The sequence below is a fragment of the Pantherophis guttatus genome, chromosome 6, assembly GCF_059756535.1.
Source record: "Pantherophis guttatus breed Tessera chromosome 6, ASM5975653v1, whole genome shotgun sequence".
In the NCBI taxonomy this organism is placed as follows: Eukaryota; Metazoa; Chordata; class Lepidosauria; order Squamata; family Colubridae; genus Pantherophis; species Pantherophis guttatus.
The window spans coordinates 75012558-75035802 of record NC_142068.1 but is presented as its reverse complement, the minus strand read 5'-3'; positions in this window follow the sequence as shown (position 1 = coordinate 75035802).

Genomic DNA, 23245 nt, shown 5'->3' with positions numbered 1-23245 from the left:
GAATTTTGTGAAGGTTCTGCACATATGCAGTCGCCTTTTCTACATTCCTCAAGTGCTAGATAGCAAAGAGAGGAATGACTGAGTTTCAAATGATATGATTTGCAGCTTAATAATTCAATGAAATCCTGTGTTATTTTCTATCTGGTTCTGCCAATTTTTAAGTAAGTAAGTAAATAAGTAAGTCAGTAAGCAAGCAAGCAATGAAAATATTTACAGACCCCTCACATCCTGGACATAAAGTATTTCAACTCCTACCCTCAGAATGACACTATAGAGCACTGCACACCAGAACAACTAGACACAAGAACACTCTGCTAAACAATTAATTCCCTCAACATTGTCAAACTATTTACTAAGTCTGCACTACTATTAATCTTCTCATCATTCCTATCACCCATCTCCCTCCACTAATGACTGTATGACTGTAACATGTTGCTTGTATCCTTACAATTTATATTGATTGTTTCCTAGTATGATTTGATTGCTTATTTGTACCCCATGACTATCATTAAGTGTTGTACCTTATGATTCTTGACAAATGTATCTTGTCTTTTTATGTACACTGAGAGCTTTTGCACCAAGACAAATCCCTTGTGTGTCCAATCACACTTGGCCACTAAAGAATTCTATTCTATTCTATTCTATTCTATTCTATTCTATTCTATTCTATTCTATTCTATTCTATTCTATTCTATTCTATTCTATTCTACTCTACTCTACTCTACTCTACTCTACTCTACTCTACTCTACTCTACTCTACTCTACTCTACTCTATTCTAGCAAGCAAGCAAGCAAGCTATTTTGGATGGCCTTTAGCTGAGAATGGTTGCACACTAAGACTCTGCAGACTCATAGGCATTTTGAAGGGTGCAGAGTGCAGACACATTCACATTGCAACTGACTACAACTCTTTAAAGCAGCTGCATCTTTTCCAGGATTTTTGCAGTTTCTTCTTGGAAAAGGGTACCTTAGATTTCAGGAGTTGCAGATAGGCATTATGCTTGTGCCATTGTGCATGCCAGAGCATCTTTTCGCCTTTGAATCAGAAGCTCTGCCCAGCCCTCCTGTGTCTCTTACTCTAAGCTTAAGTTAGCTCTGATTTAACATGCATTCGTACAGCATCTACGGTGTTTTGAGTTAACGTTTCTGTCTCAGGTCCATATCCTGGCAGTAAACTCTTTACCAGGCATGAAAATATAAATATATGTATTATAATCTGTGTTGGAATATTAGTAAGCAAGGTACTTTAGGTTTGGAAATAAGCAAGTTGATTTGCTGAGAACCTTCTAGGGGGGATGCTGCAGCAAGGAGCACAATCACACGAGTTGCGTGTCAATTTATCACTGGAGATAATGGAAAACAACATTGAACCAATGTGAGGTGGGAGTGTGATCTGTTCGTTTTATTAGCTAGAATTGGTAGAAAAGAATTTATATTTTTAATCAGCATGCAAAAAAGTGTGGCGCTCCACAAAAATTAATGACTTTTTAAAATGATTGTTCCTTGCTGCAATAACAATGCCTTTTAGAAACTTTTTTTTATCTAGGAGGTTTGGTTTACAACAACGAGCTAAAAACAGTTCAAGGAGGAAAAAGTGCAGCTTTTTGAAAGGCGAAGAATATAAAAAAGACATCAGCAAGTACTTTGCAGGCTTAATACAGGAGCACTTTATTAAGTGCTCTTGCAATATGCAATACAGATTGAAACCAAATAGCTCTGGTCTGTGTCTAAACAATAATGGACATTCAAATATAAATTATTTTCTACATAGTGGGGTTTTGCTTGCTTGGTTGTTTATATATATACACAACATATGTATGTATGTATGTTTTTATAAGTATGTGTGTATATGTATGTGTGTGTGTGTGTGTTTGGGATTTGTTGGGATTTTGGAAGATTTTAAACTGGGATTTTAGCCAGGATTTTAAGTATTTCAACTAACAGACTTTTAATGTTGCAGAAAAACACCCGAGTTTTTAACTTTATATATATATAAACATACAAATATACATACATACGTTGTGTTATGTTATGTTATGTTATGTTATGTTATGTTATGTTATGTTATGTTATGTTATGTTATGTTATGTTATGTTATGTTATGTTATCAGTGGTGGGTTGCTCCCGATTCAGTCTGGTTCTTGCAAACCGGTAGTAATGGTGGCAGGAGGCTCCACCCACCCGCCCTGACATCATCACTGACGATCTGTGCATGCACATGCACAGAAGCGCGCTCCTGTTGCGAACCAGTAGTAAAAGTGGAACCCACCCCTGTATGTTACGTTATATACATATATTTGGAGGGAGTATCTGACTCTACAGATATGGGTTACATTTAATTGCCTCAGGATAGTTTCTTATTCATTATTCTTATTCATTCTGTCTTACTCAGAAAAAGAATACTTTTGTCACTTGACAGGAGACCAAATTCTATCTATAAAAAACCCCCCTTTCAATCTGAATTAGAAAGTTCCTGGCTGGGTAAAACTTCAGGAAAAATTCTTAAGGAAAACTTAACGATTTTCCCCAGTGGCTCCCATACATTGTTAGAGATGTAAAAAAGAGGTGCCATGGTGTGTGTGTGTGTGTGTGTATTCCTTTATATGAAATGCTATAATTCACCAAAATTGGTTCTTAGGAGTTTTTATCACATTTATGTCCTGCCTTTTCTCCAGAAGCTCAAGGCAATGTATGTGGTTCTCGATTCTCTTTTTATTCCAGTTTCAACTTTGTGAGATGAGTTAGACTAAGTGATGGTGACTGCCCCAAACTTAGCCTGAATGTTTTACGGTCAAGTGGATATTTGAACCTAGATTTTCCTAGCCTATTGTCCCTTTGAAGAACATCCTGTCAGAATGCAAATCACTGGCATTGAAATTATAATTGTATGGTGGTTTCTAACCTTCCACCTGAGATGGAGTCTCTGTCAGATGACAGAGGCTATTTGGAGATTCACCATACACAGAATACGGCCTTAGCGTAAACATGAAGTCCTGATTGGCAATATGTGATTACTAATATGATGTTGAATTAATAACAATGTTCAGTGTGAATGACAGGCATCCCTGGATATGTCCTTTATCTCCCAGTTGTATCCCTATTGTTTGATAATTGCCTGATGTGATAAAAGATGGAATGATTAGTCATTTTCTAATTGATAATGGCTTTCTGCACATTCAAGTTCTTATATGACACACGTTGTTATCAGGATAATTAATGGCATGTCACTCTGTTGATGTATGAAGTCAATGTGGCTGTTAAAGCATGTCCTGTTAGAAGGGTAGGCTGTTTTTCCCCCTAATGCAAAAAGTTAGCACCCATCCCTCTCTTAGAAGTATGAAATATTTTGAGAAATATTAAAAAGGCAGAATATTATATTTCCCTGGATGAGAAATGGAGAAACATGCTCTTGGAAAACAGCCTCCACCTTCCTTAATAGCCCACAGCAGATGTCAGCACTTACGAGATAAAGAGATAGCTCTACTCATAAGCAAATACCCTCCCCCAAGATCCAACAAAGGTAGGATTAGCCCTAAGCCACAATAGGAATTGCCCAATGCCCCTCAAAAACTTCAACCAAACTTAGCTCAGACAAACACCTAGGATTTGTACATGGCCCATGGGAGTCTGACAACAGCCAATAGAATACATGTTCTTGCACAGTAACAGGAAGTTCAAGTCCAAAGAGAAGGTATAAATACCCCCACTCTCAACTCCATGTGGTCAGCTGCACCAGAACCATGTGCTTGGTGGTTCTGCTTCGTCATTAAACCATCTTTCCAACCAACCTCCATGTTTCCAGTGTCTTTCTCCCAGCTTGGAACTGAACCAGATGGATATTTCTACCATCACCAAGACCTATATTTTCTTTTTCTAAAACCAGATATTCCTACATCAGGAATGGCCCAGTCATCCCTTTTTCCAGTTAGTATATGAACCGTACACCATCCAAAATGGTGGCTCTTGGTTCTGTGGGTCATTTTTATAGTCCTTGCTAGTTTTGCAAAGGAATTTGGAAGGCTGTCATGTCCTGCCCCTTTCCTGTTCTCTTTTCTGAAATCTGATTTCTTTCTTTCTTTCTTTCTTTCTTTCTTTCTTTCTTTCTTTCTTTCTTTCTTTCTTTCTTTCTTTCTTTCTTTCTTTCTTCCTTCCTTCCTTCCTTCCTTCCTTCCTTCCTTCCTTCCTTCCTTTTACAAAAAGCCCTATATGGCACAGGATCAAGTTATTTGGTGAACCATCACAGCTATCTCTGCCTGTCACATGGGGTCAGCAAAATGGACATGCCCTCAACTTCCCTTTCAGAAAGAATGCTTTCTGATAGTGACTGCCTTCTCAATTGCTATTGCTGGTCTTTTGCAATGAGCTTCCATGAGTTTAGATGGCCCCATTTCTACTGGCGTTCCATAGAGGTGTAAAAATCTGACTTTATTCACTAAAAAGGAATGGATCAGTGGTGAAATCTGAACCGGTTTATTACTGGTTTGCTGGCAGTGCATGCACGCCATACGCTAAACGCACGCTGTATGTGCGCATGTGCAGTTCGCACCAAATGCAAGCTGTGAACTTGCATGCACAGTGCGCACCAAAAGAAGGCTTGGGAAGGTAAGTAGAACAGTGTGGGGTGTGTGTGTGATCAGCTGGGGCGCGCATGGGAACTTTTTAAAAAACTTTTTAAAAGCATTTTTCACTACCGGATTGGGCAAATAGGTAGTAAAAAAATGCTTTAAAAAACTTTAAAAAGGGTTCCGACAAGGGTGCGGTAGAGCTGTGATGGTCGGAGCCTTTTTTTTTTTTTTACTTTTTTAAAGCATTTTTTACTACTTATTCGCCCGAACCGGTAGTAAAAAAAAACCACCTAAAAAGTAAAAAAAAAAAGTTCTGACGATCAGCTGAGCGATGCATGATCATCAGAACTTTTTTTTTTTTCCTGGAGAACTGGTAGTAAAAAAATGCTTAAAAAGTTAAAAAAAAAATGTTCCGACGATCATGCGTTGCTCAGCTGATTGTTGGATTTTTTTTTTTACACATTTTTTACTACCAGTTCAGTGAACCAATAGCATTTTTTACTACCGGTTCAGGCGGACTAGCCTGAACCAGTAGCATTTCACCCCTGAAATGGATGTGCCTATTCAGTTGTGTGTTCATGCTCACCAGCCTTCTTTATGTCCAGATTATATTTGGATGTTGCTACTTTGGGGAGACTTTGTATGATATTTATGATTCTTGTTTATTTTTTCTTTTCTGCAGAATGCTCAGAGTATCAAATTACGAGGGGAGGGGCGACCTTATATGTCTTTGAAATATTTAATATAAATACCTCTATTTCTACATGTTGGTGTTAGTGGATGTTTGTATGCATGTGTGCCTACATAAATATTTATTTATTTATTTATTATTTATTAGTCCAATTTATATGCCACCCTTCTCTGTAGACTCAGGGCAGCTTACAATGCATTATAGCAATAGCCTGCATACTTTTTTGTATATACCTGCTTATTAGGGCTTTCGCCCCCCCCATAAGCAGTGTTGTTCTATACAAAGTTGCCTTATTGCCCCCACAATCTGGGTCCTCAATTTACCTACCTCGAAAGGATGGAAGGCTGAGTCAACCTTGAGCCTGGTGAGATTCGAACTTGCACTAATTGCAGGCAGCTGGCAACTAAGTGCTAGCACTTAACAGCACTTTAGTCCACTGTACCACCGAGGCTCAATATCTACACACATATATGTTGGAAGGAAGAGGAGGGAGGTAGACTCATAGATTTTGTTGTGAATTAAGTTTGTTCCATGGATTCACACTATGGGCAGATTATTGAAATGAAGTATTGAAATGATAATTGAAATGAAAAGGGAGAAATGGAAGGGAGGTATTATAGAGGGTGTCAGAATACCTAATGACTGGCTAGTTAGAAAGTAGATTGGGAATACTTTTTTTTAATTTGTTTATTTGTCAAGTACATATTAGATAATATATATAAGTATAAGCATGAATTGAATACATAAAATGAATACAAATAAAGGGAACATTAGGACAGGGATGGTAGGCACGCTGGTGCTCTTATGCACGCCCCTTACAGACCCCTTAGGAATGGGGTGAGGTCAACAGTAGACAGTCTAAGGTTAAAATTTGGGTGGTTTTGAGATGAAACCACAGAGTCAGGTAGTGCATTCCAGGCATTGACCACTCTGTTGCTGAAGTCATATTTTCTGCAATCGAGTTTGGAGCGGTTCACTTTAAGTTTGTATCTATTGTGTGCTTGTGTATTGTTGCGGTTGAAGCTGAAGTAGTCATTGACAGGTAGGACATTGTAGCAGATGATTTTATGAGCTATGCTCAGGTCATACCAAAGGCGGTGTAGTTCTTTATAACTTTTTATTGCATATTGTATTTAAACTAAGGAAAAACTCAATTAAACTAAGGAAAAACTCAATTAAACTAAGGAAAGAAGATTTGTGTCTTTCTGGGGGGATATTTCTTCACTATCAATCTAGTAATATTACTAGTAAGTCCTTCTGAAAGAAGAGGCCTTGACTCACTTAAACCTCATTGATCTCAGTAGCTCTTCAGCTACAGTATACTATTCAAGCTGGATGGAGACGAGTATCAATCCATTAATCTCTATAAAAGGCGCACATTGTGTGCATGTCAATTATTTATCACAGCGGACTGGAGTAAAATTAATGTGCGCAAAAGAGACTGATTACTTGCCCCTATGTTAGATTTCTTTGAGGGAAAAGCAGCTCTTTCACGTCTCTGCTTCTTTTCTGAGGAGATAATCTGTAGTCAGCAGTCATATATTTGCATAACAAACAATGACATTGCTCTTAGAAAGGATCCCCATACATTCAAAGAAGCTTTGTTTATGCAGTGGGGCAATGAAGCCACCTGCAAGGACACCTTGCCTCAATTCCACAAGGTGCTTGAGATAGGGAACTTAATCTTGAACAGTTGTAAGTGCAAAACAAAACATAGCATTGTGTCACATAGCATTGAATTCATGAAATGCGCCCACGCATACTTTTTTTGGTAAATGGCAAAATATAATCAGGCAGTTTAGGACCTGGTCATAATTAGAGATGAAGTTTGTTTATTTATTTGTTTGTTCATTTTCTAATATATATGTATATGTATTGTGGGAAGCCCCCCCCCCGAAGAAATATTGGGAAATATTAAAAAGGCAGAATATTACATTTCCTTAAAAAGGAGAAACATGTTTTTAAAGACAGAAAGCAGACTCAGTCTTCCTGCCCCCAAGCAGAAACTGAGGAGGCCAGCTTTTAGAAATGCAGACATCCATTCAAGATAGGATATTTTGAAACTCCTTGGCAAAATGGTAGGATTAGAAATCAGACTCTCACCCAAGAGCCTACACATCACAAAAGCCATTAGCCGCAATAGGAATTGCCCAACACCCTTTCAGAACACAAGCCTTTTCATTTCACACCCCCCCCCCCGCCCAAAAGCAGTTCAAACTTCAAAGTCACAGAAACCTGGGAGCTCAAATAAACAATAAACCAGAGTTTGACCAGATTAGCTAGGACAAACACCTAGGATTTGCATTTCCTCTTTTGCCTATAGAGCCAGCTATGACCCTTATCTGACAACAGCCAATAGAATATAAGAGCCTTGGTGGTGCAGCAGACTAAAGTGCTGTTAAGTAGCACCAGCTGCCTGCAATTACTGCAAGTTCAAATCTCACCAGGCTCAAGGTTGACTCAGCCTTCCATCCTTCCGAGATAGGTAAAATGAGGACCCGGATTGTGGGACAATAAACTGACTTTGTATAAAACAGAACACCGCTTGGGGGGGGGGGGGCGAAAGCCCTACTAAGCAGGTATATACAAAAGTATGAAGGCTATTGCTTAACACATTGTAAGCCGCCATGTCTCCGGAGAAGGGCGGCATATAAATCGAACCAATAAATAACAATAAACAATAAATAAATATTAAAGGACATATTCTTGCACAGGAACAGGAAGCTCAAATATAAAGCCCAAAGAAGGTATAACACCCCCCCCCCACACACACACACTCAATTCCATTTTGTCAGCTGCACCAGAACCACATGTGGCTCTACTTCATCAATAAACCATCTTTCCAATCAGCCTCCATGTTTCCATTGTCTTTCTCCCAGCTTGGAACTGAACTGATTTTTCCTTCCCTCAGTATCTTAAAGGTAACTTAAAATGAAGAAAGAAAATAGATAGAAAGCTTGCAGAGCTGATGAGGATTTAAATTCTCTTTCTCCATCACAAAACTTAAACTCTCCACCCCCAACATTTCATCTCCAGCACTGATGACAAAGCAATTAGCTTTCTCTACTTATTGGACCCAAATACAATAGGAAATGAAAGTTAAACTTCAGGCTGGAAAAGAGAGAGGATTATTTTAAAGCTTCAGCTTTGTACTCATTCAACTGGGAAGACATTCCTTGATATGGTTTGTGTATATAGCATCTTTAATATTTTATTAAGCTTCACAGCTGCACATAATAGGTTATATCCACTTGTGCCCCTTTGCAAAACAAAGAAGTTCATTGAATAGTCTAGTGGAGGTCTTGGCTAATAGGGGAGAGGACATTTGTCTTATTTCTTATTGTATGTTAAGCCAGGTTACTTTCCACTTTGTTCCGGAGGGTCTCACAATCCTCAGAAGTAGATTTTCAAAGAGCATAAGGAAATGCTGTGAGAGGCAGACATGCTTCCCTTTCACTTTTAATAGTAGAGAGGTTCATCAGATCAAACACTTTCGGGAAATGGAATAGCACAGCTGGATTAAATACTCCGAAATGTTGGTCACTGGGACAGCAGGCTGCCTGACAATTTTTTCTGTCAGTCTCCAAAACCAAGAGAGATGTGTTGAGATTCTTCTAAGCAGTTTCATTTGTTGTTCCTCACCTATAGACCGACATCTTACCAAACTAAAACAGATGACTTGCACCATTAAACATATATTCTGGGTGCTCTTGAGGAGGAGCTGTCTTTACTCTCTTTCTCCCATACAAGCTATCTAAACTGTACTGTCTCTTGTTCCCCTGGAATGCTCCCCTCCCTCCTGAAGACCTGGACTACATTCCATTACACCTTCCCTACCATTGAATCTGGCTTCCATTCCAGGGAAGCTGATAACTCCTGTCTGTGAAGAGATGTATGGTGGTTTCCTTGACAGAACGGGAAGGACCAGAGGTGGTATTCAGCCGGTTCAGATCGGTTCGCCTGAACCGGTAGCGGAAATCGTGGGTGGGCTCACCCAACCCCCCTCCCAAGCTTTATGCTATCCTATTTAGGCACGTTTTTGAGGCCAGGAGCATGCACGGAAGGCGGGCGAGCGAGCAAAGCATATGCATGGAAAGATGTGCATATGTGTTGATGAGGTGCATGCGAGCGAAGCAAACACGCTCACATTTGCAAACCGGTAGGGAAAGTAAGTGAATACCACCCCTGGCAAGGACACTTCATGTCCTCATAAATAGTGGAGCACCGCATAAGATTAGAAAGTTCTCAAAACATCTTGTGAGTTATCTATCAGGATTGGTTTTGATTAGGTAGGGGGATATAATTGATTTTATTTGCTGAGGAGCACAAGAACAAAGACAGCTATCTATACTTATCTAAACAGTTCCTTTTTTCCCCCCAGTAACATGGCTGCTGATTGGCAATGATTAGACTCTTTTGAGGGAAAATATGACTCTTTGTGGCACAGTAGTTCTGTTGGCTTTGACTCCTCTGAAGAACCTCCTCTTCTGAAATTTGGGAAAAGGTGAAAAAAAAAACCCACCCTATATCGGTTTAATGATCTTGGAGCCATCCATGCTTAATGAAAAAGAAAAATTGAAAGCAAAGATAAGCTGATAGCTTCACTACTTGAGGATAAAGTTTCTAACTCAATACTTAAAAGTGATTAAGAATAAAATGATAGGAAAACAGCGTTCTGCACTGGCCAAGAACTTGGTCTCTTAGTTAAAATCCACTTTATAGACCTATAAATAACATTCCTGTTATACTTGGAAAAAGAAACCCTCTTGTTATATACCATATAAGGCAATAAGGAAGTGAGCTGCAGGCTTCACTCAGGTCCTCCAAATAGGTGGGGAAATACTTGAATCTCATTGGCTAAGCCATCTGGCAGCCCTCTATAAAAGAGGACACTGCCAGAGAAGTAAATTGTTGGGTTGTACTGGTCTACTATTAAAGAGCTGTTGTTACTGAAGAACTGTGTCCGTCTCTTCTATCACCGAATCCAACACATCTGACAGGTTTATTTGGGTGGTGTTTTGCTGCCAAATTTTGGTAGTGTAATCCCAAAGTTCTGGAGGTATTTTAAGAGTTCTTCAGGGCAGAAATGATCACTCTAATAGTAATTTCCACTTTTATTCTAATTCTTCCTTTCTCTTTCCCCTGCTCTCCAGCTGGGCTGTCAAACATGAGTTGTCCATCTTCAAGGGGTTCTGGGTATGGCATACTAGAGGGAACTGAGCATAATCCATGTAACATTGAGTGGCTGTCCGTGATTTATGGGTATACAAGTACATTGGATTTATAGGCTGGTGTTGTTTCCCTCTGATTCACATTTGAATTTTTTGTTCTTATAGTTTAGATGTTTTCAGGGCTTTCTTTTTTTTAATGAAATAAGGGTTATTTGGTTTTTGCATAAAAGAGAGTGTGGTAGTTTAAAAGCTAGCCTTTTTCAATATGGACAATTCACAGCTAAGGGAAGTGAGATAATATGCTATAATTCTGGTGGACTTAATCAGCTTATTGATTTGGACATTTAGTCCATTTAAATGCTTGGGCACCACATCTGAATAAATACAGTTAAGATCAGCATGGGGGAAAAAAAAGATTCAGGTAAATTAACCTAATGCCAAAAGAGCAACAGAATTAAAGCAATGTTAATAATCATGAAACTTCCAAATCCCCGGTCATAGGCACACACAGAAGAAGGAAACTATCTCATCCATAGTTTGTTTTCTCAGGTTTTTGGTTCTCCCCGTTCGCTAATCAGGAAACAATCAGGAGGTTTTGGCCTTCCAGATTGGGAGCTATACTACCAAGCATTGGCACTTACGTGGGTGAAGGAGTAGATTAACTTGAGGAATACAAGGTTATTAACACTGGAGGGTCATGATTTGCAATTGGGATGGCATGCCTTTCTATGGAATGAGGAAGATGAGATACGTAGCTATTTCCAGAGGCACTACATTAGGAAGGTATTACTGTCAGTATGGACCAAAATCAAAGAGCAACAATATCTGAAAATACTAGTTTGTTTATCTACAAAGAAAGTAGTGATACACCCAAATGTCATAAACATGGAAAAAATCATAAGACATACTAAATGAAAGGGGAGAACTAAAAACTAAACAAGAACTAAACAGATCAGGGATTGACCTATCATGGTGGCCACAATTACAGATACATTCCAGATACCCAAGGAGCTGCTGATACAGTTCTACAGAGGAATTATTGAGTCTGTCATCTGCACCTCTCTAACTGTCTGGTTTGGTTCTGCAACCCAACAAGATAGACACAGACTTCAGAGGATAATTAGAACTTCAGAAAAAATGATTGCTTCCAACCTGCCTTCCATTGAGGACCTGTATACTGCACGAGTCAAAAAGAGGGCTGTGAAAATATTTATAGACCCCTCACATCCTGGACATAAACTGTTTCAACTCCTACCCTCAAAATGAGGGTAGGAGAGCGCTATAGAGCACTGTGCACCAGAACAACTAGACAAAAGAACAGTTTTTTCCCAAATGCCATCACTCTGCTAAACAAATAATTCCCTCAACACTGTCAAACTATTTACTAAGTCTGCACTACTATTAATCTTCTCATCGTTCCCATCACCCATCTCCTTCCACTTATGACTGTATGACTGTAATTTTGTTGCTTGTATCCTAATGATTTATATTGATATTGTTTCCTGATTGCTTATTTGTACCCTATGACTATCATTAAGTGTTGTACCTTATGATTCTTGATGAATGTATCTTTTCTTTTATGTACACTGAGAGCATATGCACCAAGACAAATTCCTTGTGTGTCCAATCACACTTGGCCAATAAAAAATTCTATTCTATTCCATACAAAAAAGACAGGAAAGCCTATGGGTTTTACAGTGAACCAAATGAGCTAGATCAGATGCTAATGACAGCAGATGAAAAATTAATTAAGAGGATATATAATTATTTAGTAAAAATTAAATTGGAGGAAGAACAAGTAAAAGAAACAATGATAATTTGGGCTAAGAATCTTGGCTCAATCAAATTAGACAAATGGCAGAAATTATGGAATAGAAACTTATAATGTCAACAGTGTATAAAGAAAATCTTTATAAAATGTTTTACAGATGGCACTTGTCACCTGCAAGAATAGCGAATATGTACAAAGTTAAATCTGCCAAATGTTGGAAATGTAACCAAACACCGGGTTCATATTATCACATGTGGTGGATGTGTCCCAAAGCAAAAAAATATCGGAAGAAAATTCGTATATGGCTAGAAGCTATGATAAAACAACACATAGACTTGAAACCTGAGATATTCCTGCTGGGTATATCTCACATGCACGCTCACATTTGCGAACCGGTAGGGAAGGTAAGTGAATACCACTCCTGGTACCAACCCCAGTGTATGTTCTCTTCTGAATTAGGATTGTAGCCCAGGGGTGTCAAACTCGCGGCGTCACAGTTTCATCACATGACGGATCGCAACTTTTTTCCCCTTCGCTAAATCGGGGGTGGGCGTGACTAGCACTTGACGCATCCAGCCTGCCAGCTGTGAGTTTGACATCCATGTTGTATCCATTTTGTCTGGTTTTTTATTTTTTTAAAAAAAGGTACTGAAAACAAACTTCTGGGTGGGCTTTTATTTGTTGATAATTGTACTTTATTTTTAATCTTTTGTTTTTAACATGGCTTTATGGTTTCAACATGGCTTTATAGTTCATATTTTTTTACTACAAATTACCAGTAATTTAATAGACATAGCTAGTCTAACTGAGATCATGCTACTTTGGATGCAAAACTACAGGCAGCCACCAGGTGACAGCAGAAATAATTTTATGTATGTCTTAACCCTCATCTAGTAGTTGGGTGGATTTTGCAGATATACTGGTAGAAACAAATCACTTGTGGTCATTAAGGGAGACATTAAATGTTGCAACTTGCAATTTTATTGCCGGCTTTTCTATTAATTCTATTTGTCAGAAGGCTGTGAAGGGTGCAAGTGGCAATCCCAAGACTGCAGGATGCTATGATGTCATAATTATGAGCACTGGTCATAAAGTTATTTTTCAGTATCCTTGTTATTTCAAATGGTCACTAAACAGGACAGTCATTAAATGAATGAAAATAAAAGAGAAAAATAAAAATGGTGCAAGTATTAATTGCCATTTACAATGTCTGTGTTACAAGCATAAAATTATTTAACTTTCCATCCAAAATTGAATACAAGATAAGAAAGAATCACATCAAAGCCTTACTTATATGATAATAGGCCCAGTCATGCACTTCAATAATTACAGGTAGTCCTTGACTTACCACCAAAATTGAGCCCAATATTTCAGTTGTTAAGTGAGACGTTTATTAAGTGAGTTTTGCCCTGTTTTATGGCCTTTCTTGGCATTGTTAAGTGAATCACTGCAGCTGATAAGTAAGTAATCTGGTTGTTAAGTGAATCTGGCTTCCCCATTGACTTTGCTTGTCAGAAGGTCGCAAAAGGTGATGAATCTGTTGCCAAGCAACTGAATTTTGATCACATGATCATGGGGATGCTGCAAACTTTGAAAAATGGTCATAAGTGTTGTGGCCCGTCAGCGGCCTGTGCGGATTGTAGCTGATTCCGACAATGAGGCTGGTGTGGTGCTGCGCCAGCAGCCTGTGCAGCTGGCGCTCGAGTCGGACAGTGAGGAGGCTGGAGAAGATGTGGTGCCAGAGGCAGGGATTCAGCCAGGGCCTTCAGAACCTCCAGAAGCTCCTTTAAGTGAAGAGGACAAAGAGGAGGAGCCTCTTCTTGATGCATGGGTGCGCAGAGCTGCCAAAAGGCAGGAGTGGCTCCTCAGGAGGCGGTCTCCTCGAGAGTAAGCTAGAGGCTAATTGGCCACTCCCTTAGCCTATTTAAGAAGGAACGCTGCTTGCAACAAGCTGTAAAGAACAACTTTAGTTCACTCTCTTTCGTGTCTGCAAAACTGCTTCTGGGCTTTCTGCCAACTCTAGTAAGACTGTGATTACCTTATTTTAGAATTCTGGTAGGCTGTTAAGACAGTTCATTGACAGCCTTTGAATGATAAAGACTAAGTTATTTTGAGTAAATAAGCTTTGTATAGAGTTTGTGTGTGCTGCGTTCTTTGGGGTCCGTAGCTGGGGCAGAACAAGAAGTCACATTTTTCAAAGTTGCTGTTGTAACTTTTAATGGTCACAAAACAAACTGTTGTAAATTGAGGACTAATTGTACTTAATAGGAGGAATTCCATTGTAGTGCTACAATGTATATGTGTTTTATCAACATGTTTATATGTTGATAAAAGAAAATAGACAAAGCAAATTTAATAGAAGAACATACATAAAAGTTAAAATTCCTAAAGTGTAGGAAAAAACAGAAAATAATAAACTTTTTTTTAAAAAAAAAAACCTGCAACATATCACACAGCATGGTAAATATATTCACCTTACAGTCTGGATTTTAAGGGGCTCTGAATGTTGACAAATATTGCAAATTAGCAAATGTTTAAAATGGGGGAGAATCAGTCAGGTTTTTTTTCCCCCTTTTAAATTATTATGATTACCCATAATCTTTTCTTGTATGGTGCTATGGGACCAATTAATTTGACAAAAAAAAAAAAAAAATTACCAGACAAACAAAGCAAATGGAATCACACTGAATTTAAACAGTTTTGTGGATTGGTAAAACATTTTGTTGTCGTTGCTTTGTGTTATCAGAAAAATTTCTTCAGAACTTTTCAGTATTTCACAGTTTGTTTTCAGTGAAACACCTGAGTAATTTTTCATCTGCCATAAATGATTTCCCAAAGTTTCAGCAGCTGAGGTCCCCAGTCTCTTTCATTTGCTTTCTTTCTCCAGTTATAGCCTCTTTTATGTTCCTCAGTTGTCCAAACCTACTTAATTATCAGCATGCCTAGAAAAGTAACATTTAATCAAATGTCATTGGGCTCTGTGGAGTTCACATTGGAGCCGTCTTTCAGGAATTAAACTGGAGTTGCAGCTGGAAGACTCCTTTCTATACAAGGAGGACCACTGACGTAGGAAAACTTCAGATCAGTGCCTGAATTGTTACTTGATTTATCCTGCCTCCCAGTATTGTTACACAAAATTAAATGTGGGAATTGGGAACGCACATAGCATCATGAGTTCCTGGACAAAAGACAGAATATTGTAGGAAAATGAAGGAATGAATTGATAAGCGTTTTTGATCCATCAATTACTATATTTTTCAGAGTATAAGATGCACTTCCCCACCTAAAAGTGTCTGTGCATCTTATACACCGAATGTTCTGAATCCCCGCCCACCTGGTGGCCTGCACTTCGGCTGTTTTTGGCCTCCATGCATCATGTTTTTGGCCTCCATGCACCCCCTTTTAGACCCGTTCCAGGCTGCAGGGATTGCTATAGCACATTGCCATCGATCACCGCCTCCATGCATTGCTTTTTCGGCCTCGCGTTTTTGACCTCCGCAAGTCACATTTTTGGCCTCCGCACGCCCCGTTTTTGACCTCCATGCATTGCGTTTTTGGCCAGTTCCAATCCCTGCTGCCTGGAACCAGCCAAAAATGTGACACGCGGAGGCCCAAAATGGGGTATGCGGAGGCCAAAAATGTGACGCGCGGCGGCGGCAATTGGCATTGATGTGCTGTGGCAATCCCAGCAGACTGAAATGGATCTAAAACAGAGCATGCAGAGGCAAAAAATGTGACTTGCGGAGGTCAAAAATGCGATGCGCGGAGGGGGCAATGGGTTGTGGCGATTCCTGCAGCCTGGAACAGATGATTGGCAGTATTCCAGGAGGCTGATCCAACTGCCAATCAGCTGCTCATGCTGAATCAGGCTGCAATAACATGCTGAAGCTGACCAGGCTGTTTGCTGTTTGCTGCAAGGACGCTAGCCAGATGAATACCGATGGATGCTGGTAGGCAGAGGCCTATTTTTTTTTTTCTTATAGTCCGGAGCATTTTATACTCCAAAAAATATGGTCCTTCAGACGATCCAATCCAATGATGTTATTAAGCAATGACAGCAATCCCTTGACACCTCAGGGTTGTCAAACTCGCATCATCACAGTGTTGTCATATGATGTATCATGAGTTTTTTCCCCTTTGCTAAACTGGGTGTGGGCGTGGCCAGCGCATGATGCATGTGGCCCGCGGGCCGCGAGTTTGACAGCTCTAATTTAGGCCAATAAATCCAACCTTTTACTTAGTGCAGGAATCCCAGTTAAAGTAGTCAGATGCACTGCTGCTCAACCAGTGAGAGCATGGGGGACTAAGAGGAGAGAGGAAAGTGAAGGAGATCTCATGACTTCCTTAGCTAAATACAGGTAGTCCTCAACTTGCAACAGTTTATTTAGTGATTGTTTGAAATTACAATATGGAAAAAAGTGACTTTCAAACTAACCACCGTTGCAGCATCCCCATGGTCATATGATCAAGACTCAGATGCTTGGCAACTGACTCATATTTATAACAATGGCCATATCCTGGGGGCATGTGATCACCTTTTGTGACCTTCTGACAAGCAACGTCAGTGGGGAAGCCAGGTTCACTTAACTACTGTGTTACTAATTTAATAACCAAAGTGATTCACTTAACAACTATGGCAGGAAAGGTCGTAAAATGGGGCAAATCTCACTTAATACATGTCTCGCTTAGCAACAGAAATTTTGGGCTCAGTTGTGGTTGTAAGTTAAGGGCTACTGTCAGCACTCCAAACTACATTCGTTCCAGTGCTGACATAAGGAGGAGAAGAGGGGGCAACTGGCAAGCGGACGCTTGACTTTTCACCTGCTTATTTTCCCTGAAGATAATATCCCCTAGGAGATGGGATGGGAGGGGGGACATTCCTGGGAGCTGAAGTAGTAGATATGGGGAGAGTGATTTGGAAGATGGCCAATGAGACACAGAGAATTGGGGAACGGAAAGGAAAGGTTTGGGGTCAGGAAGTCAGTGTTGGCTACGACGGAGTTGGGGACAGATTGTTGTGCTTAATAAATGAAAGATTTCATCAAAGACTATTTGTTTGGAAATGCAATTTATTTGAGACAACACTGAAACCTGACAGCTACCTCTAGTTCCTAGTCTTACAGTTCTGTCCCACATTCCTAATAGAACCTGATACTCTGCATTCCAGTTTATCATATCCTACCAGGTCTCTGAAGTTTTCTTTTTCTGTTAGCTGCTTTCAAGGTAAAATGTTCACAGTGCATAAACCTTTCTTTATTGATTTACATTTTTAATCTCCTATCAATAAGCATTTACTGATCTGGTTAGAACTTGTTCCAGGTTATCTGAATCTACCTTAAAAGATGAGGCACAATAATCTGGTGAGAACTGACCAACTCAGAATAAAATGAGACCAATTACTTCCTATTGCCGGAAATGTCACTTAACTTGAAGTAAAGGAAATCTATAGGGACAGTTTTGCAGTGTTTCCTATTGACAAAAGCTTCCACTTCATTCCACTTCCTGGATAATGGGATTTCCATCCTGAGTTAAGTAAAAAAAATGATATGGTAAAATGCTACTCAGTGACCATATTAAAGTTGATTCACTAACCAAGGTGCCATGGTTCCTTCGCTTTTCTTCTCAGAATTATCCAGAAAGCTGGCTTTACCACTGCTCTTGCATGATCACTATAAAAAAAGTATTAGAACAAGGAAAAGGGTGCTGGCCAGGGGTGAAATCTACTTACTTTCCTTACCAGTTCAGAAGTGTGCATACAGACCCTCTACGCATGCGCAAAACCTTCTGCTCATGGACAGAGGGTAAAAAACGCATTACTTCCTGGTTAAAACCAGGAAGTAACGATACCCGGGCAGGTGGGCGGAGCTTCACGCTGCCATTGCTACTGGTTCTCCAAACCATCTGCCACAATCACTACCGGATCGTCCGATCCGGTCCGTAGCGGGAGCCTTTCACAGCTGATGATGGCTTTATTACCAACTTTCAGTAATGGGATATGAGAATGACCTTTAGAGACAGGAGGAAGAGGTACATCCTAAAGAATGGTTTGAAAAGAGAAATCTGAGCCCAAAGCAGAAATGTAATTTGAGAAAGTATCTCAGGATTAACCTCCCTAGATGTAACGGAATGTCAGAATAACCTTGAGAAATAGGAGCGGAAGAGTCACAGCCTAAACCACAGTCTGAAAAACAGAGTCTAAAGGAGGGATGAGGTAGAGAAAGTATCTTAGAACTGACCTTCCCTAAAGGCAGAGGAAGGAGAAAATTCCTTTAGGTGTGCACGATTTGTTACTGTAGTGTTACGATAAAAGTAGTGTTCATATGAGGGGTGAAATCCAGCAGGTTCTGGCAGGCTCTGGAGAACCCGTAGCGGAAATTTTGAGTAGTTTGGAGAACCATCAAATACCACCTCTGGCTGGCCCCAGGGTGGGGTGGGAATGGAGATTTTGCAATATCCTTTCCCCAGGTATGGGAAGGGAATGCAGCTTTCGCAGTATCCTTCCCCTGTCACACCCACCAAGCCACACCATGCCCACCAAGCCATGCCCACAGAACCGGTAGTAAAAAAATTTGGATTTCACCACTGGTTCATATTCATGGTTTTGGCCACCTCAAAGGGCAACTAGTCCAAGTTGGCCACCAAATGGCCCTTCATTATTCTCCTTTCCTCATTTGACAAATTCCTGGGATAGCCAAGATGTCACTTGAACAAGGTAGCAGAAACTAAGTGGGATCATTACATGAACAAATATATTTTCACTTACTCTTCGCAGAAATCGTTAGCTGGATTATTCCTAAAGATGTTAGAATATTTACATGATATGCTTGTAAGTTTTAGACTAAATAACTCTAATTTTAGTGGAACTGAACAGACTCTAGTAGTTGATGGAAGTTGATAGAATGAAAGTATATTGGCCTGCTAGGTCATCTTTAGATTAGACATTCTTGGTTGTAAAGACTAGTATGAGTATGGTTGGGATAAAACTGAATTTTGGCTTTGCTTGTGTTATGTTGGCCAGTACTATTTTTACCGTTAGCTGTGCTTGTAGCACAGATAGAGTGGGATGACCCGAGGCTGAGCACAGAAACAACACAGCCAGAATGAAGGCTTAACTCCCCTTTATTGTTCCAAGTTTGCCCCCAGAGGTCCCACCATTCACTGCAAGTCCAGGAGCCAACCTCTAAACATGTACCTCCAATAGGTGCTGGCTGCTATTAGTCTGGAAGAGCAGCAGAGTTCTGAGAGCAGCCACAGTTCAAGGAATTCAGTTTCAGAGAGTCCTTGTTACAGGATTGGCACTGCAGCACCAATCGTAGTATAACTGTCACTGCAACCTCACACATAGCCAGGCCACGCAAGCAAGGCCAGCATGGCAAACAAAATAAGCAAGGCAAGCACAGCAAAGCATCCAGACGTCGGTAACAACAAGTGAGACTGGAAAAAGCAACCCTGGTTCCCCAAAAACGCCCCTCCCAACAGTGTCTCTTTAAATTTCATTCCCCAGGTGAGCCTTGTGAAGAAGGGTGAGGCGCCCTCCTCCTGAGTTGCTAGGTTGCCCTACGCTGATCCCGCCTTGTCAGGGTATGAAAGAGTTAACAGCTGTAAGCTGAGTTGTAAGCGGAGTCAGACGGAAGCTGATGCAATAGAATGAGGCAGCAGAGTTACTGCCACTTTAAGGAACTGGGTCAGAAGCTGCCTTTATAAAAGGAAGCCATTAGAGGGTGTTCCTTCTCCTCAAAGCTTCTTCCTCAAGCCTTCTCCTCTTGTATGATAGTTCTTGTTCTTTCCATGTGTCAGTAGTTGCAAAGGTATTTAACCACGTATATATTTGTAAGGATTTCACTGTATATAAAACCACTGTTAGTTTAAACTAAAAGGATCCGTGTGCTGTGTACTGTGTTATAGCTCCTGGGTTTATCGCATAATACTAGTTACTCTGCCTAAACTCTGACTCCGTGCTCAGGGATTGGGGGGAGGTAATTGCTCATCGCCAGAGCTCCATTGCTCCTTTGCTCTGCTGCCTGCCCTGTCCTTCCCCATTGCCTGGTCCTCCTGAGCCCCCCTCTTGCTAACAACCCTTCCCAGGCCCAAGGGACACAGGACTGCCTTGTCCTGCTCTTCCAGTCGTTCCTCCATTGGCCCCAGCTCTGTCTCGTCCTCCTCCTCAGACGGATCCATGACATAGAGTATGACAAAAGTGGTGTTCAGCTACCTTTACCTTACTAAAAAGAATAATGTGAAAGTCTTGATTCACCAAAGCCATATTGGATGGTAGGCATCATTTTTAATGTGTTCCTTTGGTTATGAACATATGATTTGGAAGGAATTGTAAACGACATGAAATATCTAATGAAATGGCGGAAAGAAAAACCTCATTCTATTAGGTGGCACGAGTACATGATTAAGGAGACAAAAAAAGTGAGGGAAAAGTGATTCTGCCATGTGGAGATCCAAGAACGAACAAGAATGGTAACTCTTGTTTAATCTGTTGTTAATTATACCTCAATTTTACAAATAGTTTACAAATAATAGCAAAACACAGTACTGAAATAGTAACAACAGAATGAAATCCATCCACTGTGTTTGCACAATTTGAATTATTTTTACATCATGTGTATATCCCACGGAATTTATCGTTTTCCTGTTCTTTCCAAATAACATCTAATATAGTATAATTTCATTACTGGGTTTGTTTTTCTTTCTTTTTCTTTTTTATAATGAAAGACAAGTGGAAGAAGCAGTGGTTCCTTCAGTTTCCCCTCTTAACTGCTTACTATTCTATATTCTAATATAATGACATGAAAAATAAGTATTACATTGGAAATAATATAACACTTTCCAAAAATGCCAGCAACATTCAAAATAAGGAAATTGTTTTTTTACATCCAATGAATATTTTTTATGCTTCAGTGCCCTTCAGCAGAAAGGAACTTTCTTTAAAATAAGAGTGTCTCAGATTAGTATCTTTGTCAGACCTTCCGGTACAATATCTATTTTGAGCTTCTTTTTATTAATCTTCAAAGACATAGCTACTGCACTTTTTATTATTGCCATTTATTTGGGTGGTGTCGTACTTGTGGATTGCCTTGAGGATGTAGTAAATTATATGCTAATGCTATCAGGATAATGTGTTAAGCACGCAGCCCCTGATGGAGTATTCTAGGAAATTCAAATACAAACCTCAGAAACAGATTTATGGAACATTCCCTGAGTGGAATGGAGAAACATCAGATTTTAACACCTTTCAGTTGCTACAGCCAAAGCCATTTAACAAAATCTAGAGAAAAAAAGATACAGGCAAAGATGGGATTCATTTACCTTCCCTACCGGTTCACAAATGTGGGCACACACCTCCTCTGCACATGAGCATGGCATTTCGTGCATGCTCTTTGCTCACACTTAAGTCTGGGTGGGTGGATGGAGCCTCCCGTGGTCGCCACTACCAGTTCTCCCAAACCGGACAGAACCAGCTGAATCCTGTCTCTGGATACAGGCATTCTCTTCACCAATCTATGCATGTGAGTTCACCTGTATTGATGAAAAGTGAACACTCAAGATTCTGTTACATCCAAGGGTAATTAAGAAATGCCAGAAGGGTAAAAATCAGACTTGCTGAGATTATGCTTATAAGTCTTGTGGGAATACAACAAATGAGCTATTATCCCCAGTGGTATTCAGAAAAGCATAACCTCCAGCACGGACACTCAGATTAAGCAGAAGGTGAAGAAATGTAGCCATTAACCCTTGTGTGACAAGTATTATTAGCATCTGCCAAAGCCATTACACCAGCAGAGCGTTGTCTGACTATCACTGATGCCTCTCTGCTGCTCTATAGTTGTTCATTTTGGCTATCTCTGTCTATTCAGTTGACACTTATAAACAAGAAAGCAGAGATAAGGCCCAGGAGAATGAACAGCGGTTTTCTTTGCTTTCTTTATTTTTTTCCCCCCATTTCCAGGCTGTCTCCAAAGAAAGACATTAAATGAAAGCTGCAATGGTAATACCAGTCTCGAAGACGATGTCCACTCAAGAGGAAGTATCCTGGGGGCTATCTTGTCAAATAGCTTCCTAAAACTGTCATTGCAACACGCACAGATAGTTGTTCAGAAAATCGAGACACAGTCGCTATCCCAAGAAAGTCTGGTTTGTAAGACTTTCAGCCTATTAGAAATTCCATCCAGAAAACAGAATAAAAATGAGGATTTTTTAAGCAAATCTATCAAGAAATGTCTGTATGATCAGACGTGCCAAAGACAATTTAGGTTTTATATTTATTACATTTTCTTCGTTTTCCTTGTTCTGGATGGCCATTGTTGGTTTGATTCTAAACGTGAAGCCTACATAAATACTCAAAAACTTGATGATAGATGGTTTTTAATTTTAGTTACTCTTGACCATCATCAAAACATTTCTGCAATGATGAAGATCAAACAACCTCTCTGTCAATGTTGGACAGTTTTAGAGTGGTGCTTAGGGTGAAAGCAGTTGCGATTATATAGATCTCAATGATAAGGCAATGTTCCTTAATTTAATTAAAAGGTTTATATTAAAGTTTATATTGCTCTGAAATATTGCAAATATTTCATCTCTGTATAACATTGGTATCTTTTTCTTTGGTAACATTTCAAGGCTTAGACTACCAAAGAGCAAGCATTAAAATGTTTTAAAATATATATAAAACCTAAGTAAATTTAAACTGTGAGGTTTAGAAGTTTGGGAAGGGTATTGAAAGCAATCAATATCTAAAAGATACAATACAACAATGATTATATGAATAAAATGGTATTCCATCTGTCAGGGTTCCAAGTAATAGATCCATTGCAAGCAAAAGCTCCGAGGCAGGTGGATTCCTCAAAGAATAGCTTTATTGGAAATATCATATTAGCACATATCTGGTGAAAACCAACTCTGAGGGGGCCCTTGGTTTTCACTTAATTAAAAGGAAAAGTTTTCCTCTCAACCCCAAACAATCAGTCACATGGCCCAATCAAAGCAGTGTCCACTGGTCTGGTGATATCACTCCTCCTTCCTCCGGCCAGGTGTGAAA